The following is a 17,834-nucleotide window of genomic DNA, read 5'->3' as shown; positions in this document are numbered from 1 at the left end:
TGCCTCAACTTCAGACCATTTCCTCTGGTCCTGTCATTATTCACTTGGGAGAAGAGGCCAACACCCACCTCTCTCCAGCCTCCTTTCAGGTAGTTGTAGAGGGCAATGAGGTCTCCCCTCAGCCTCCTCTTCTCCAAGCTAAACTTGCCCAGCTCCCTCAGCCTCTCCTCATATGACCTGGTCTCCAGACCCCTCACCAGCCTGGTAGCTCTCCTCTGGACACGTTCCAGCACTTCAACGTCCCTCTTGTACAGAGGGGCCCAGAACTGAACACAGGACTCGCGGTGAGGCCTCACCAGTGCCAAGTACAGAGGCACGATCACTTCCCTGCTCCTGCTGGCCATGCTATTCCTGATACAGGCCAGGATGCTGTTGGCCTTCTTGGCCACCTGGGCACACTGCTGGCTCATGTTAAGCTGGCCGTCTACCAGCACCCCCAGGTCCTTTTCTGCCGGGCAGCTTTCCAGCCACTCTTCTCCAAGCCTGTAGCGTTGCTTGGGGTTGTTGTGACCAAAATGCAGGACCTGGCACTTGGCCTTATTAAACCTCATACAATTGACCTTGGCCCATTGATCCAGCCTGTCCATGTTCCTCTGTAGAGCCTTCCTACCCTCAAGCAGATCAACACTCCCACCTAGTTTGGTGTCATCTGCAAACTTACTGAGGGTGCACTCAATCCCCTCATCCAGATCATTGATAAAGATATTAAACAAAACTGGCCCCAAAACTGAGCCCTGAGGGACACCACTGGTGACAGGCCACCAAGAGGATTTCACCCCATTAATCACAACTCTCTGGGCACGACCATCCAGCCAGTTTTTAACCCAGTGAAGAGTACACTTGTCTATGCCATGATTCGCCAGCTTCTCCAGGAGAATGCTGTGGGGGACGCTGTCAAAGGCCTTACCAAAATCCAGATAGACAACGTCCACAGCCTTCCCTGCACCCAGAAGGCGGGTCACATGGTCATAGAAAGAGATCAGGTTGGTTAAGCAGGACCTCCCTTTCCTAAACCCATGCAGGCTGGCCCTGATCCCTCGGCTGCCCTGCACTTGGCCGTGAGAGCTCATTCAAGATGATCCTCTCCATGACCTTTCCTGCTACCGAGGTCAAGCTGACAGGCCTGTAGTTCCCCGGATCCTCCTTCCGACCCTTCTTGTAGATGGGCGTCACATTAGCCACCCTCCAGTCATCTGGTACCTGCCCTGTTGACCAGGATTGTTGACAAATGATGGAGAGAGGCTTGGTGAGTTCTACCGCCAGCTCCCTGAGTACATAGGTCCATATGCTAAATCCCTAGTATACAAGTCATCAAGTACTAAACATTCCGTATTTTCTTTGTCGTCATTAAAGCAAATAGAATGGAAAAACCCAAATTTACTAACACAGGAAGTCTGATAATACAGTATAGTGATACATCAACCACGTCATTAGGCAGATCACATATAGCAATCATGAGACTAGAAAAAGTACAGTATTTGTATTACACAGAGTATTTATATCTTTGTGTCTGCCCAAAGGCCAGGACAGAACGGTCGTAAAACCTATGAAGTTGAGAAAGCTCAGTGAGGTCTTTGAGTGGACAGGGGTGGAATGATGGTAGCAGCTTGAAGAGTGGACAGGACAGGACAGGCAAAGAGTCTCTGGTGTGTGCAGCATCTCTTAAAATTCAGCACAGAGAAATGCAAGCTAGCACACATATAATACAGAGTGTGAGGCTAATGCCTGCTTCCTGTATGGTGCTTTTTGTTTTGATTTCGGTTTTTTTGCAAGTCTGAGTGTCTTCATTGTCTCTTCCTTGTTGCTTCTACTACCACTGCTCCATGCCCCTTCAACAGTGTGCTGCTTGATTTTTGGACCTCAGCCCAGCGTGGTGTAAGTCATCAGGTTCATAAAAGATGAATAGTGACTAAATTACTGAGAAATGTTTCCCTAGTATGCCATTTCCAGCAATTAGGGTTTTAAGGGTTTCCTGAAATGGAATCTGCATGCAGGTTATGGTATATAGTACTGATGAATAAATTATAGCATCACATGCTTCCGGGACTTCTGAATGCTGTGCCGTCTGAGTAGTGTTCCTGTTCTTTTTCTGTGTGTCCTTGACAATGAATTGCTTGTACTAGAGTGTGACCCATCACAGATGCATCCTTTTTGTTAGTACAGTTGTTTTGGAGCTGTTTATTTCTCTGGAATGTGTAGAATGCCATGTGAAAATTCCTATGTAGTGCCAGAATAATAGTCTAAGAAACATTTAGGCTGAAAATATTGAATTCCTATATTCTTAATATGTCCTGTGTCCAAAGAAGGTCAACACTGAGTTATTGATTTTGTGAAAAGGATGTCAAATCTTACTGCAGCATGTTATTTTTTATAGTGGATGAAATCTGGGGGTCAAATGCTGCTACATGGTCCTGCTGCTTTGGTAAATTATAAATTGTTAGTTCTGCTTCTAAATGAAAGGGTGTCCTTTCAAACATATTCTTACCCTTTTTTTATAGCCTGTCTGCTTTAAGAGGTTCTTTCTTCTGTGTCCCTGATGTTCAAACATTTTTAAAAACAAATTTTTTTCTCTGCATCTCTGTTGTTAGACTTTATTATTTTGTCTTTAATTTCAAAGGAGTTGTTTTTTTTGATGTTATGATTAATTTAAAAATTATTGCTTTTCCCTGAAATCGCTTCGTCTGAATATTTAAATATAACAGCAAAGGGACATGATTTTTGTTCATTCTTTATGTTACCAGCTTTTGCACTGCTGAAATGCAATGCATTAGAGAAGGCCAGGCATTGTCTGTATACTCTCTTTCTTGTGGCTTTTCATTACTTGGAGGAAGGGAAAAGATATATTTTAAGATTTAAAAAAAAGAATTGCTACATACTGCTGTACATATGGAACTTTACATTATAAAATTTCGTATGGGAATGTATAAGGAAGTAAAATTGTGTTGTCATTTAATGTAATAACTTGTTGCATTTTATTCTTTAAGGGTATAACAGAAAAATGTGGTGGTAGGTATCCCAACTATTGGAAGTGCTTGGGTTAAATGTGATTTTGTACTATGCGCTGAAGGAAAGGAAATTTCTCTGAACCAGCTCTTTTGCAAACTGATCCAAATCCCATGTCATATATTTATGAAGGTTGATCATCATATCTTCTCTGTAAAAGATTAGTAGTGAGACCCTTATTGTTTGTTATTCCTAAAATGCCTAGAAAAATCTTAAGGAGCCCTGGAAAGCAGATGTAGGGGATGGTTCTCAAAAAATTATTAAACTGTGCTTTGAAGGTAAAAGCAAGTAAAGTTACCCAGAATCTGTCCCTTGAAACCTACATATAGTGGCTTTTAAGTGAGAGATCTCTTTACTCATTAGCAATAGAAAGTGTCCTATACTTCTGTACTGTTTCTTTTGGCAGTTATTTTTCTCCTTGACTATGTGAATGAAATTCCTAATGGATTTTAATTCTTTAAGATTTGTTATTGCTATATTAATTTCCTATAAACTTCAAATGGAATACCCAGACTACAACCAGGGTTTTACCCATACTGTCAAACTGAAAGGGCTGGTGCTGATTCTGTAGAGGGTTGGTGCTGATTCTGTAGTTGCAGCGAATATAACAGTCTTGAAGGATGTAAAACAATCACTGGTTAGGGAGCATGAATGGCAGTATTGTGTTTACTTTATGTTGCCATCTTTGTGTTATCAGAGTAACTTAAAGTTTTGTTCCTTTTTCTGATGTCACTTGAAATCAATTCTAGTCATGTAGCTTGCATATTAGTTAACAAAATTTATTACACCAAGTCAATTATTGATGAATCCATACCATATCATATTGCATAACAATCAGAATAACTAAGAAAATCTCTTAGTGGGTTTATTAATGTACATAATTCAAATGAATCATACACTTGAAGGTAATCTTTAGAAAGGGTATGTATAGTAGACATAAATACTTAGTTTTTACCCATTTACTTTAGCTGCATTTACTAGGTGCTGTTTTCAAAGCATTTCTTGAATTTTTCAACTATTATTTACAAAAAATTGAATAAGATATTTTTAAGACAAACTATTTCTGTTCTTCACTGTTGAATTTTTAACTTTTCCTGTTCCTCCCACTAGATGTCATCTAAGTCTTTCAGAAGTTCCCAGAGCATGTCACAGCTTCTCTATATGTGTGCAAGTTTCATACTTCCTTCTAAACTGTGAGAGTGTGTGTGGTGGTAACATCCTGCCCATTATTTGTGGATCTAGGGCGGTCTGAGTTTTAGATCAGAAATTAAATTACACTTTATGGATCCAGAATCTAAGTTGCTCAATAGATATGTAGTAGCTGTCATCGTCTTAATAGTATTTTTCCCTACAATACCAAGTCTACAGTATCTAATAACCAACTAAGTAGATGACAATGACTTAGCATTAAATCAAAATATTGTAATAGACTACTGATGCACATTATATGATATACTCTATAAGACAATAATAGATATTTGGTAGAAATATAAACTATAGCTTGCTTGTAAATTATACAATAAATATTATATATAATAAAACAATAGTTCTAGGTCTCTCAAAGTATCTCATTGCAAATTTTAGAAATACCTGTAGTTACATCTAACACAGTTATGAACATATTCTTGAAACTTAAGAAATAATGAATGGTAATGCAGTTGATGTATAACTGCCGGTGACACTATGGAAGAACAGGCTGGCCTCATTTAGAGAAGAATGTATCATGGGGTGTTCATAGTGACCTTTGTGGTCTCCTTAGTAATGTTTGCATTTTTGTGAAAGTTTCAAGAGCTGAAATGTAGAAGTAGGTAAGAAAGTCGTTTCCTTTTCACAGAAGAACTGGCTTAACTTTGAAGACAATTTCGTATCATAAATTGAGATTAAAGATCAGTGCCTCGAAGTGCCACAGAAAAAGGTTGAAAAATGTGAAAGAAAAAGGAACGTGAAAGGGAAAGTCATAGCACCAGTCAAAATTGTCTTATAATTTCAAAAAGATGTATTTTTATTTTGTACCGGGACAACAAAGCCATAAAAGCGTTTTCTCAGTTACTGAAGTAATAAAGCCTTACTGTGTGACGACCTTTTTATTCTTTTACAAATCTGTTTTTACATCTCTCATGGCTCACAAGTTCTTCCCTGGCACTTTGTCTTTTCACTTTCCCATTGGTTTTCCCTCATCGTCAGTGTGCTTCCCTTTGTGAATGCTTCCATTGCTCTTGAATTATAACATGAGTATAACCAAAGGTGCTGCTTCTCCCTGCTACTTTTTGAAATTTGTAATTTGACTGTGGGAGGAAATGATCAATAGTGCTGAAAGCTGTTGTATGCCAGAATGCTTGTCAAAAAACCCTCTTTTATAGAAGTGGGTGATTTAATTTTTACTTTGACAATTTAAAATGTCTTTTACTTATATGTAAAAGTGAAATTTCATTTCAGCTTCAGAAAGAACATCAGAAATTAGATGCTTTACCACCAAATCAAAACATTTTAAAATATCTGAATTTGTCTAAATCTTATCTTTTGTATATAGTCTATTAAAACAAAGTGTAAAATTTCTGACTGGATGCTCTTAGGTAGGGATCTTTAACATTCCTTTCTGGAAAAAATAAATTTTAAAATTCCCCCTCGCCCCCAGTTTTCTGTGCACGTATATGAATTCTTGCGTAGGCTAGAGATTTCACAGTTTCTTAGAAATCACTGTTTTGAAATCTATGTCCAACGGACAAATAGTACAATGACGAATAGTGTTGAAAGCTTTGATACTTTTCAGTACTTAACAAAACAACATTTAAGCAGATTATGTGCTGACTTTCGATAATAAAATTTTGCTTCAGGATGCTGAGATTGTTGTTTTTAACCTTTACAAGATGAAATGCATCTGTAAAGCGGCTAGCTGCTTTTTGCGTTCTTTGATGGATTTTCATGTCCCAGCAAGCACAAATAGAAGAAAATCTGTATCATGTATGCTTCTGTATGGTGAAGTGGAGTTGCAGCTCAAAGGAGCAGCCAAGGTCAGCAAGGGTTTATTAGTCAGTCTTTCCTAATGAGCTGTTCAGGCTTTTCAGGGTTTCCATGTGGTGTTACTGATGAAGGTCTCCCAGCTTGTGGTTAATTATTGATACTACTCTCGCCTAACTTGAAATGTTTCAGTCTTTTGTGCTTAGCTGCAAATGTAGGGTTTCACCACTGTGTGTGTACTGTGTGTCTTTATGGATCTTCTTGGCTACTTTGTCCTAATGAAGGAATTCTTATTCCATGCGGAGCCTCTCTGCAGTGCAAGACAGTGAAAATAAATAGATTGAGAAAAGCATAAAAAATGTGGGAAAGAAGAGACTGAAATCCTATGAAATTGTATTAAAATATAAATTTCAGTACTCCTAAAGCTCCCAGACAGTGGGAGCAAGATTATCGTTAAAGCATGTGTTTCCTGAAATAGAAAAATCCCAGCAGGGGAAAAATCACCCCGTAACGAAAAATTTGCATGGACAGTGCTAGAGAAGGTGCAGTAGCAGACTAGGGATAGGTAACAAAGGACAAGAGCAATAAAACAATAACTTTCTACAGGGTGCCTACAAGCACACAAAGAGCGAGCTAGCAAGATGCACTTTAATCTCTTTGGAACCACTTGTTAACAATTGCATCTTCATTCAGAAAGGAAGCTTGGAACAATTCTTCATGGTTTATGAAGATATTGCCCAGCTCAGTGCTTATTAATGTTTTAAAAACTTGCACATTATAATGCCTGTATTCATGTCATACTGTATAATCAAATTCTTGATGAAGTTTTAAGTATCTCTGCTGTGCTCTCATACTTACATTAAGCAAAATTCTCCCCCTCCTTCTCCTCCACTGACTTCCTATTTTCCATATTTTTGATACAATAGGTGCTTTTCATCCTTATTTTCTTTTAATCATATGATTAAATTGTGATTGTTTTCTTATCAGATACCTTGATTATCTAGGAAGACTCTTTTCTTTCTTTGTGTTGGTTTCTTTTCACTGCTACTTGCAGTGTCTTATATTGCCGCTCTTGTTTTCATCAATACAGTTTCACTGTAAGAACTTGGGATTGTTTAGACTTCATGTCAGCTGCAGAATGCTGTTAATTCCACATGTTGATCCAAGGATTCTCCTGTTTATTTAAGAAGTTACAACAGACTATATTCCGTATATTGAATACAGTAAAAATCTCTTCAACTCTGTTTCAGCACATGGACACAGACATGGTATTATATAGTTAAAATGTATGTAGAGATTGACAAGATAATTTATAGCCATAAAACTTCAGCAAGACCGAGCTCCTACTCAAATTTAGATACATTACAAAACACTGCTTAATTAGGGCTACAATGAAACTCTTCTAAAAAGTTTCATTATAAAACCCTGCATTTATCATAGTTTGTGCAAGTTAATTTATCCCGTCACCTTGAGCAAATATGTTATGTACTCAGGCGAATAAAGTAGAACGCATACTGTGAACATGACGACATTTTATTTTGACAGACTTAGAAGACCTCTGTAAAATAGGAAATAATTCTCTACAAGAGAAATGAAGTGAAATGAGTATAAAAGCCACTAAAAATTAAGTAGTATCAATTTTATCTTACCATTTTGATTTTGAAAACATGTACCCCATGCCTCCTTTTCAAAATTACCTGCTTTTTGAAATTTACTACACCGGATATTTATTTGAATCTAATAACTGTAAGCCATTTCTCTGAATGAAATACATAATTTTCTGTATTTTAAAACTGTTGGCTCTAATATTCCTGTTTTTAGAACAGGGACAAATTTGTCAAGGATGGACATTTTGCTGATAGAGGTAAAATGCATCTGAAATTAGAAGTTGAACTTTTGAAACAAAACTATTTTTTCTCATATTCAGTAAAGACTTCAGATTTCAGCAGCTTCTGATTTTGCAAATCTACTGCTCGTTGTACTGCATTTTCTGGTGCTGACCAAATTTTTAATGTGCCATTTCCACAAAGCCACTAAAGATACCAAAGCCACCCAAGTTGTTACAAAATAACACAAACTAGGTGATCTTTCAAGTCCCTTCCAACATGAGCCATTCTATGATTCTATGATTAATGGGTGCCACAAGTTACTCTTGGATAGGCGGAGATCACTCTTCAAAGGATGCTTTGAAACTGAAAGCTAGGACCCTGTCTCCTGACTCCCTTTTTGATGAGGCAATGTGAAAGAAAAGCCACTGGAATTTGAAGCAGACTACAAGAGCTGGAAAGATGTATGGAGATGTGAGACGTGGAGCTTTAGGTAGAAAGTGGTGAGTAGAGTTACTAGGACAAGACTAGCAAGCTGGAGGGGGAAAGAAGTAGTCCAGAAGTTAAGACAGAAGACTGTAAGAGATAGATTGCAGAATCTTGCATCTGTCCATGAGAATACAGGCTCTACTTATAAGTGGACAATTTTCCCCACAATATGTATCATGGAATGAATGCAGTCTATTCAGTATTTGATTTTTTTTTGTTGGTCAGTGAGTAACACTCTCCCTTGTTTATTAATCAAAATGTGATCTGAGTATACATAGTTTCATTATGGATTTTCCAGTGTCACAAGTTTTAATTTGTCAGGAAATATAAACTCAATTTTTCAATTTGTATTCAGATGGGCATATATTATTATTATTATTAATAATAATAATAATAATATTTTATGGAGAGAAACCTAAGGTATAACATACTTGTTAGGATGCTTACATTTGCATATATGTTCACATCACAGTTCATTTTTAACTTAACCTTACAACTCTGGATCCCAGAATCTCAAGACAGTTGCTTAGAAAATAAGGTGTATCATTGGTTACCACTTGAGAAACAGACTACAATGACTTGTGACTCATCTTGCAGGAGCTCTGCAGTATAGAATCTCCTTTTCCAGGTCAGCATTATCGTGCCTTTACTATAATGCTGTTGTGTCTGTTCCTGAGGTTCCATGCTTTGTTAATTACATACCTTTCAACTTCAGCACACATAATGCATAAGTCTTAAAAGCTCACAGCTTTTTCATAATACAGTTTTTAATTATTGTCTGGAATACCTCCCATCATGTTCACTGAATGATCTGTCAAAGAGAAAGTTTCTGCATAGCTGCACTACATGGATACGTTGATGGAGAGGGAGAAAATTAAGGTTGATCTGACAGTGACACTTGTAGTTTTCCATTTTGAGTAATTGAACAAGGTTGGTTTTTTTAAAAATATTTTTGCATGCCACATTTTCTTCAAATTCCATAATGGGAACATCTAGAAGAATGTGATGATGCATAATAAGTGTGTAGTATACATTAGTTTAAAGTAGGTATGTCTTTTACACTATTACAGAGTCATTTCCATAATTGGTGTTATAATTCTGTTATCCAGGCAGAATCTCTGGAGTTCATAAGCTGTATCTTAGATAAGTGTACTGGTATCTTTATCTGCCAAGTGTAGCATAAACATCTCTACAATGTTAAAAAGAAGACTAGTTAAAAAAGTTCTTAAAAAAGTTCTTAAAAAAGAAGAACCCACAGTGTTGGGTTTTCTTCTAAATGTTGCCTGATTGATAAGTATTTAAAGACTGTCTTCTGCTTTTACCACTAAAGTTTATGATAATATCTGCAAAATTGGAAGCTTCCTGGTTAAAGATAGAAGTCATGAAAGATAACCTTGTGTGCGTAGTTTCTCCTCATATACTTTGCTTTGACAAGGATATCTGCAGTTTGAATTTTCTATTTAATCAGTGTAATTGAGGTAAGTATTGTATCTTTTCTATTTATATCTATTTCAGAAAATCTTTTCTATAATGAGGTTGTGAGGAAAGGAATAGATTTTTTTTGTCCTTCCTTAGAAAGTGTGTTACTTAATGAAAACTGTTGTTTTCTGAATGTGAAGCTGAATGTGAAATTAACCTCTGACTTCATTTCCTTTGCTATAGAGAAAGTATTTTTTGTAGTATAATATATTTTATGTTGAAGGTAGAACTGTTTCATCAAGCAATCCATTTGTTTTGATATGTTGAGGTCCTTTTCTATATCACGTGAGGAATGTGGGAATTGTAAGCATCAGGGATTTCTCTCTTAGGTGACTATGTTCCTTAAAGTAAAATCAAGCCTCTGTTGTTATTTCGCTATCTGGTGTCACAAAGGCCCCAGAAAATTAATTTCCCTCCATAGATAGGAAGTGAACGGCTTCCTACATCTCAGAATCTTTTAATTGTTTTCATTGCACATGTGAACTCTGTAATATTGGTGGAGAGGGTAGTCATCTCCTCAGTGTAGGTATGAGACAAAAAATTATGTTCATAAAGAAGGAAAATCTTCAATTCCTACGTGTAGACTTCCTTTATTTTATTCTCATAGTAAATTTATAGCACTATTTGGCTGAATATTTCCTATTGAAAAGTAGTATTCATTGTTGCCCATTATCCTTCTCTAGATATAAAACTTTATCTTTGCTTAGTGTTTTCCGTGTGCTGTGCTTACACTGCTTTTTGCTTCGACTTTTGCTTCAACCAAATCATTGGTTGCAACTTAGCAGAACGTGATATATATCATTACTTTCCTGTGTAGTTGCAAAGCTTTGTTATAATGGCTTAATCTTGGAGTCTGGTTGCCAAAGAAATTAGTTCTTTATACTGTGAAGCAATGTTGACAGTAAACTCTCCTTTCCCCTCCACCCCCTCCCCAAAAGAAAAGGAAGAAAAGAGAAGAAAAACAAGGTTGTATTACAATTCTGGCAACGTCAACCACACTAATAAAATCAAATTCAATGTTGTTTTACGACTTTGAATTTATGTGACTGCACAGGATCAAAGGATTTGTATCCCACTGGACTGCAAGGTCTATAGTTCATGGCAAAAAAACTCATCAAAAAGAACATTTTAGTAGTAAGGCTTTTCATTTTAATCAGCCGCAGTAATAAAAAAGCTGTTAGGTGTCCAAAAACATTCTCCCAAGATCAGAGACAACTTGCTCTCTACTACAATCAGTTTTCTTATTGGATCCATGCTGCCTCTGCAGTTTTTGTCACTGAAACTTCATCTTCAATGTGTTTTCAGCCATTTTTTGCATTGCTTTCACATTTTACATGCCAAATAGTTATACGTATCAGTAAAAGTAATGATTCATATGATTTCCCTGGCAAATGAGAAATAGTGTGACTTCTTTAAAGTAAATTGTCATCAAAACAAGTGATTGATTAAAATAGAATTTTAAGTACTGGTCTATATTTTTATATATTGTATTTTAAAATATTTGAATAGCAACATTTATTTTTTTTCTCCTTGGATATAGCCTTTTGAACACCACCACAAAGCATAGGTGTTATTGTTTTTGTATCTATAGAGACATAGTAACCTAGGCTGTCCCAAGACTAAGGTGGCAGCTGCATGTGAGAAATGGAATAGGGAAGTAATTACAATGTTTGTGACAGGAAAGGTTGTTGTTATCGTGTTTGGTTTCTGCATGTTAATTGTTCATGGTCCTAGTTCCACAAAAGTTTGAAATGAATTTTTAACATATGGTGTGGTTTCATTCTTTAATTAGCTTGGCCTCAGAGAAGTTGTATGCAATATATGATTTACATTTATTGATGTGTTGTTGCATGCTGAATTGCCTCGTTCCATTCTGCAAAATTTAAATCTTTAACAGAGTTTAACAATATGTAGAGATTTTACCAATGAAATTGTCCGTGAAAATCTCAGTTTTCCTTGAAATTTACGGGTAGGTCTCAATTTAGCTGGCTACCTCTTTCTTACAAACTGCGTAGGGGGATTTTTTTCCAGCATAAGATAGCTTACCTTAAGGAATAATCAACACGTCGTCACTTTCTGCAAGGATCGCTCCCTTTCTGCATGGTGTGACATGTATTGAATGTTACATGGCTTCTTGTAGCTGCTATACACTACTTACTTACAAAATTCTAGTAGGTGTGGTATTCCCTTCTCACTGCTACCTGACATACATGCAGGCTTATATTGGTTTTTGTCAGTTGAATATTTTCATAGTTTTATTCTTTTTAAAAACATCCATTCAAATGAACAGAAACTTTAGTATTAATCGGAATGTTATGTTACCTACCAAATATATAAAATCTACATAAAATGCTAAATGATCTGCTGTTAATATTTATTTATTAATAACCTGAAATAACCCCTTTAAGCACGTGTTGTTAACAGTTGGCTTTATTCAGTAATATTCAGTAAAATTTTTTAGAAGTGCTATCATTTATCTCAAGGGATGACATTGCTTAGCGAATGTGCCTGTGGCAAGAAGTTAGTGACAATAACTTTCTGCTTGATGTATCTATCAGATTCAAGAAGGATTTAGATTCCAGGGAGATTTCTCTGTGGGTACAGAGATGACACAGTGGAGTACAGCACTTAGCAGGTGCTAAAGTTGACATAATAGTTGACATAAATGTGGAGTATGCTGTGGAGTACGATGAACATTATTAGAGATATTTTTCCATATATTGGAATTCATAATATTTAAAGGATTTTGAGAGATTACCAAGAAACTTCAAGGACACATCAAGAGTTCTATCTGGGTGTTTGATTAGAAGTTACAGAGAGGGGGAGGAATTTACTCTTAATAAGAGGGTTCATCTGAGGATAGCTACATGTAAATAGGACAGCTGTAGAAAAGCAAGGACTAGAGATGAGCTGTTGTCATCTATGTATTGTATAACAAAATTCTCCAAGTGAGTTAATTTGTGTAATCTGAAATGGTTGGATGGTAGTTATTAGCAAGGAAAAGACTGAGGGAAGGATATGTGTATGTTCAGGAAACACAGCCTGGATGAATGTAATTTTACAGAAACATTTGCAGAGCAGACACAAGGCAATCAGGATGAGGAACGCAAACTTTAAGGCAACCTGGAAATCACTCTGTGAGGAGCATGGAAAAGACAACAGAGCATTAAGAAAGAATCGAAGGTCCACAAACAGCTGGAAGAGGAAATGCTGAAGCTTAGAAAATCATAGAACTGTGTGCAGTCTATAATGCAAGGGGTGGTTTCTGTCTTGTATGGAATAGTCCCTTGCAGTACATGGTCCTGGTCAGAAAACAGCTACCGAGTCCTTGCATCATAGAGCTGCTTTGCATGGCTGTTCATGCTCTTCCTATAGTGGTGAAATGGAGGTGTGTTTGTCACCTTTATACTTAGATGGTCGCTGAAAGCGTAGCACTAGTGTGAAAGAATAGAATGAGCTGATTCAGTTCCGGCTCCCACTGTATTCCTTTGTCAACAGACGTACTTAATAAGTTCCATTTGTGTGTTGTTTTATTTTAACTTATGGTACATATATTTATTTTTTTTAAAAAAAACCCAGCTATTTCTTAATGTCTTTATAGAGCTGCTAGACTCAATATATACAAATGCACTTGCCAAAAGCTTGCAAATCTTTTGACAGGCACTTCTTGTTAGAGATAATCACACAGGCTTTGCAACTGGAAGGATGGTAGTCTGGCTATTATTGATTCAGGATTCTGGAAAATAGCGAAGAGGAGGAAGAGAAGGCAGAAAGCATATATAAAGAATCAAATTGCTATAGAATGGGATTTAATTTAGGAGAAGAATAATTTTATATTAACATAATAAAAGTGAGGGATGACAACAAGCCTATAATGAATATAGTCATTTCAGTCACACATTTCCCATGTAGTATGCAGTTGAATATGCACAGAAGATGAAATAGAAAAGACAAAGAGAAAACCGGCACTGGGAATTGCTAGGAAATGAGTTCAGGGAGCAAAGCAAAGGGGTAATACAACTGACATACTATACAGAGAGACGAGAGCGAAGGGTAGCTGAAGATGTTAATGAATGTTTCTTAACTTTGTATGCAGAACTGAGTCTATAGAACAGTAGTATTCAAAGTGTGTTATAAATGCAAACTAATTCTGAAGTGCCATGAAGAACATGTTCCTGGCTACATCCAAAATAGTTTTGACTGAAACTGGAACAATGAATTGGAAGAATATTAGAAACATATAAACATACAAGAAAATGTAAGAATATGTTAATTTAAATACTCACTATAAAAAAGCTGTGCTTGATGTAGATGTTTTTGCAGTAGGGAGAGTACATATTATTATGTTAATACCTTCATTTTCTCATTGATTTTCTGTATTCTGAGACGTGCAGTTTGCTGGTTTTGAAGATTTTCTAACAAAGAATAAGAAAATACCAGAAATAAGATTAGACAGAGTACAAAACATAGTGCATTTCTCAAAAATAATTTTTCCTAAGGTCACCTTTAAATACCTACTTGTATTGAGCATATTGCTTTCTCATACATTTGTTCAGTTGTTCATTTACCTGTTTGTTTTTTTGAAGTTGATCTTGGTTAGATAGTGTTTCTTCCAGACATGACAAGGAAAAAGATGAAGTGAAGTGTATCATACCAATTATTTCAGTACAATGAAAAAGGTGAGAGAGGGAAGAAATAGCAAAACTTCTTTACCATCTCATTCCCTGTATACCAGTCTAGAAATACAAGGTTTGATTTTATTTTGTATCCATCTGGACTGGTGGCATAGGAAGGAGAAATTCATGAATGAATTAGAAATTCCGGGTTGATGGCATTACTTTGTTCTTTCTGCTAGATAGCTCACATGACTTGTGCACTTATACTGACAATCCTTTTTTTCATTAGTCAGACCTTCAGATAGTATAAGTACAAGTCTTATAAAGGCTGGAAATGTTAACTGCATCAAGCTTTCTGTTTTCTCTTACACGTTCTGTAACAACTTCCTTAAGCTTGCAGTAATGTTATAATCTAATATTTATTATAATCTAACATTTATTATAATCTATCATTTATTATAATCAGCATTTTATAATCTAACAGAGTTTTTAACAACTTCATTCGTTATATGAATATACATGGTTTATATATAGCAATCCAACTGTTAAGTATGGCTATAAAATATTAAGTAAGGAAGGAAATTCTTATGGAAGGTGCATTCTGAGACATTGTAAATGTGCAACTGATAGACTCAAATACTTAATTATTAAAATTCTTAATACAAGATATACAACTTGATCATCTATGTTTCCCTTTTATGAATAGAGATTTTTACTATGCTATTTTAAATAGTTAAACTATTAAAGATCTGCTTTGGGGTTTGGATGTTTGATGATATTTGGCATGTCAAAATGCAATTTAATTACAACGTTGAATAATTGTGCAATTTAGTTGTTGGAAGAATAATATCTTATTTTTTTTTAATGTGTACTCAAATGGCTACATGCTTGGTGTCTATTTATAGGTTTTACTTAAGTGTAGTAACCTGAGATTGAGGATCTCTTCATAATATATCCTTGTAGAAATAGGGTAGTTGTTCAAAGAATCACAAATCAGTCTTTACAAGTAGTTGCAGGTGTTCTTAAATCAGAAGTTGTATTTCCTAACATATCAAACTCAATATATATTTTCACAGTAAATATTTAAATTATCAAACTTAAAGTGAATTAGTGCTTAAAATGCTATGTGAATTTTAAGCCATCTATATTCCTATATATAAGTAATCATGCACATGGTATTTTTTAAAAAAATATCTGCATGTTACAGGTAACTGGGCATATTTTAATGATGTGCTATACCAATAATTTTGTACTCCAAAATTACTGGCTATAAGGCTGTATTTCTTTCTCAACTACCCAAATGCCAATAATTGTTAAATAACTAAATACTCAAAAATACATAGAAAAACAATGTTCTGTATACCCGCTATGGCCAAATATCCTCCCAACTACTTTTGCTATTTTCCTCTATAAAACTATGTATTTAATATTTTTAAATTCGAAAGAGAATTGGGCTCTGTATACATAGCCTATACAAATATTTAGAGCTCTGGGAATGTTTGAGAATGGTCAATCATTTAGCTTACTTTTTCACTAAGAGGTGTAAGAATAATGCTTACTGCATACCCTTGAAAATGGTGATTTACCAGATGTAACTGATTATATTTGTTAGAGAGGAATTTTGATTTTTATGTAATTTGGCACAAGTTTAATTTTTTTTCACTGAGAAATCCTTTTCTAAATCTCTGATTGTTGTTAAAATTTAAAACAAATGTATGTTTTTTCAAGGACAGAGATTTAACAAAAAAAGACTTTTTTTTCTTTGTCAACACAATACAAGAATAAAAAGTGTGAGCTCTTCCAAAAACTGAAGATGAAATTAGTTGGAATGAACAAAACCAAAATGTCAGAGGCTGTCTGTGAAAAATGTGGTTTTCCTCTCTTTTCTATGCACAGTACTTTGATGGACAAAATACTATTAAGAAAAAAAAGCTGTAAAGTCTATAAAAATATTTTTCATTGGCAACTCAATAATTCTTACCTTTTTTCTTTTTTCTTTTATTTCTCTCTCTCTCTCTTTTTTTTTTTTAAATCTCCCTCCCTTCCCCCTGGGCATTTCCACTTCTAGAAACCATATCCTTAGATACTTTGTGTCTTCTTTGTTCCTTTTTTTTTTTTAATTTGGCGTAAGTAACTAATTAGATGTAACAATCAGTGTATAAAGTCAGAGAATGGAATAAAATTGAGCTCACTTTCCCTCTACTATGTTGTTTTTCCAGGCTAATTAGAGTAAAAAGTAGTAAAAGTGTGTGTTTCTCAGTTAAAGAAGAGGTCTGTCTCTGATATACATAGAACAGCTTTGTTCATTAAAGACGTGCCATTTTTACACAGTCGCTTTTCAGAGTAGAATTGCACTGTAAACACTAGTGAAAAAATATTAACAGTGAAGCATTAACTTGCTCGTTTCAAAGCAAAAGTTCTGCATATTGCTTCCTCTAAACTGTGTTTTAAAGAACTTTGTTTTATGTCTTACTGTTACACTTCTCAGGATATTTTGAAGCGTTTATGGTGCAAATAAGTCTTGACTAATAAGACAGCAACTGATTTTTGGATGTGGATTGCTGTCGAGATTTATGGTTTTCTTATATTCATACATACAAATTGTTCTAAAACTTTTCATGTCAGAGCAATTCTATGTCATGATTAGAAAGTCTTAGTCCATATAAAATCACATTATAGAAAGCAGTAACACAGCAAATCTACTTGAGTTGGTTGCAATTAATTGACTATATAGACTATAATTGAGTATATTGACTGTATTAAAATGAGACTGTAATCCTTCTATCACCTATCAGAACACAGAGAAAAGCTCTCACGTTGGTATCGAGATTTGTCTGTGTCAATCCACATTATCATTTCAAAGACATTTAGACAACCTGTAGGTTACATTCTGAATGACAGGATTTAGTCTTTTTCTTTTGTGATTAATTACATGCTCTATCATCTGAGACTGTAATGGTTAATGGAAGTATGGTACACCGATTCAATTTTTGTGCTTTTTCTTCCTTTGAACATAAGTGTCATATGTTCCTGAGTCTCACGGGACCAATGCTGAACTTGTTGGCGTTATTTCAGAAAATACGTCTTGCCTTTTTTCTTTGTGCTGTGTCAAGTCACTTAGCAGGTGCCAAAAGGAAGTCACTGGAGTCACACAGCAGAGGGCTGGGTGTAAGGGGAAAAGATAGGAACATATCAGAAAGCCATTCCAAAACCTCCTATTATTTTCCAGGTTAGAGTGTATCAATATTTTAGATATTTGCATAATCATCTTTGTATCATGGCAATATCATGTATTTTAGTAAGAGGGTTGCTTTTAATTTATTTTTTTTTAGGGGTGGCTTTTATTTTACCCATTAACAGTAGTATAATTTTAGGAAGAGGGTAATCCAGGTCTTCTGTGCTTATATATGAATGTGTTTAAGGGAACTGAGAGTCAGCTGGGATCATTTGCTGTGGTGAGGTG

At 35.5% G+C, this 17,834-nt stretch overlaps 1 protein-coding gene across 5 annotated transcripts in view; it reads left to right on the top strand.

Annotated features, from left to right (window-relative positions):
- The window catches only part of FMN1 (formin 1), a 208,423-nt gene that overhangs the window by 83,792 nt on the left and 106,797 nt on the right, over positions 1-17,834 (top strand). The window lies entirely within an intron of this gene.

The sequence above is a fragment of the Chroicocephalus ridibundus genome, chromosome 4, assembly GCF_963924245.1.
Source record: "Chroicocephalus ridibundus chromosome 4, bChrRid1.1, whole genome shotgun sequence".
Classification (NCBI taxonomy): Eukaryota; Metazoa; Chordata; class Aves; order Charadriiformes; family Laridae; genus Chroicocephalus; species Chroicocephalus ridibundus.
The sequence above is the reverse complement of the archived record's forward strand: the minus strand, read 5'-3'. Positions and strand labels throughout refer to the sequence as shown.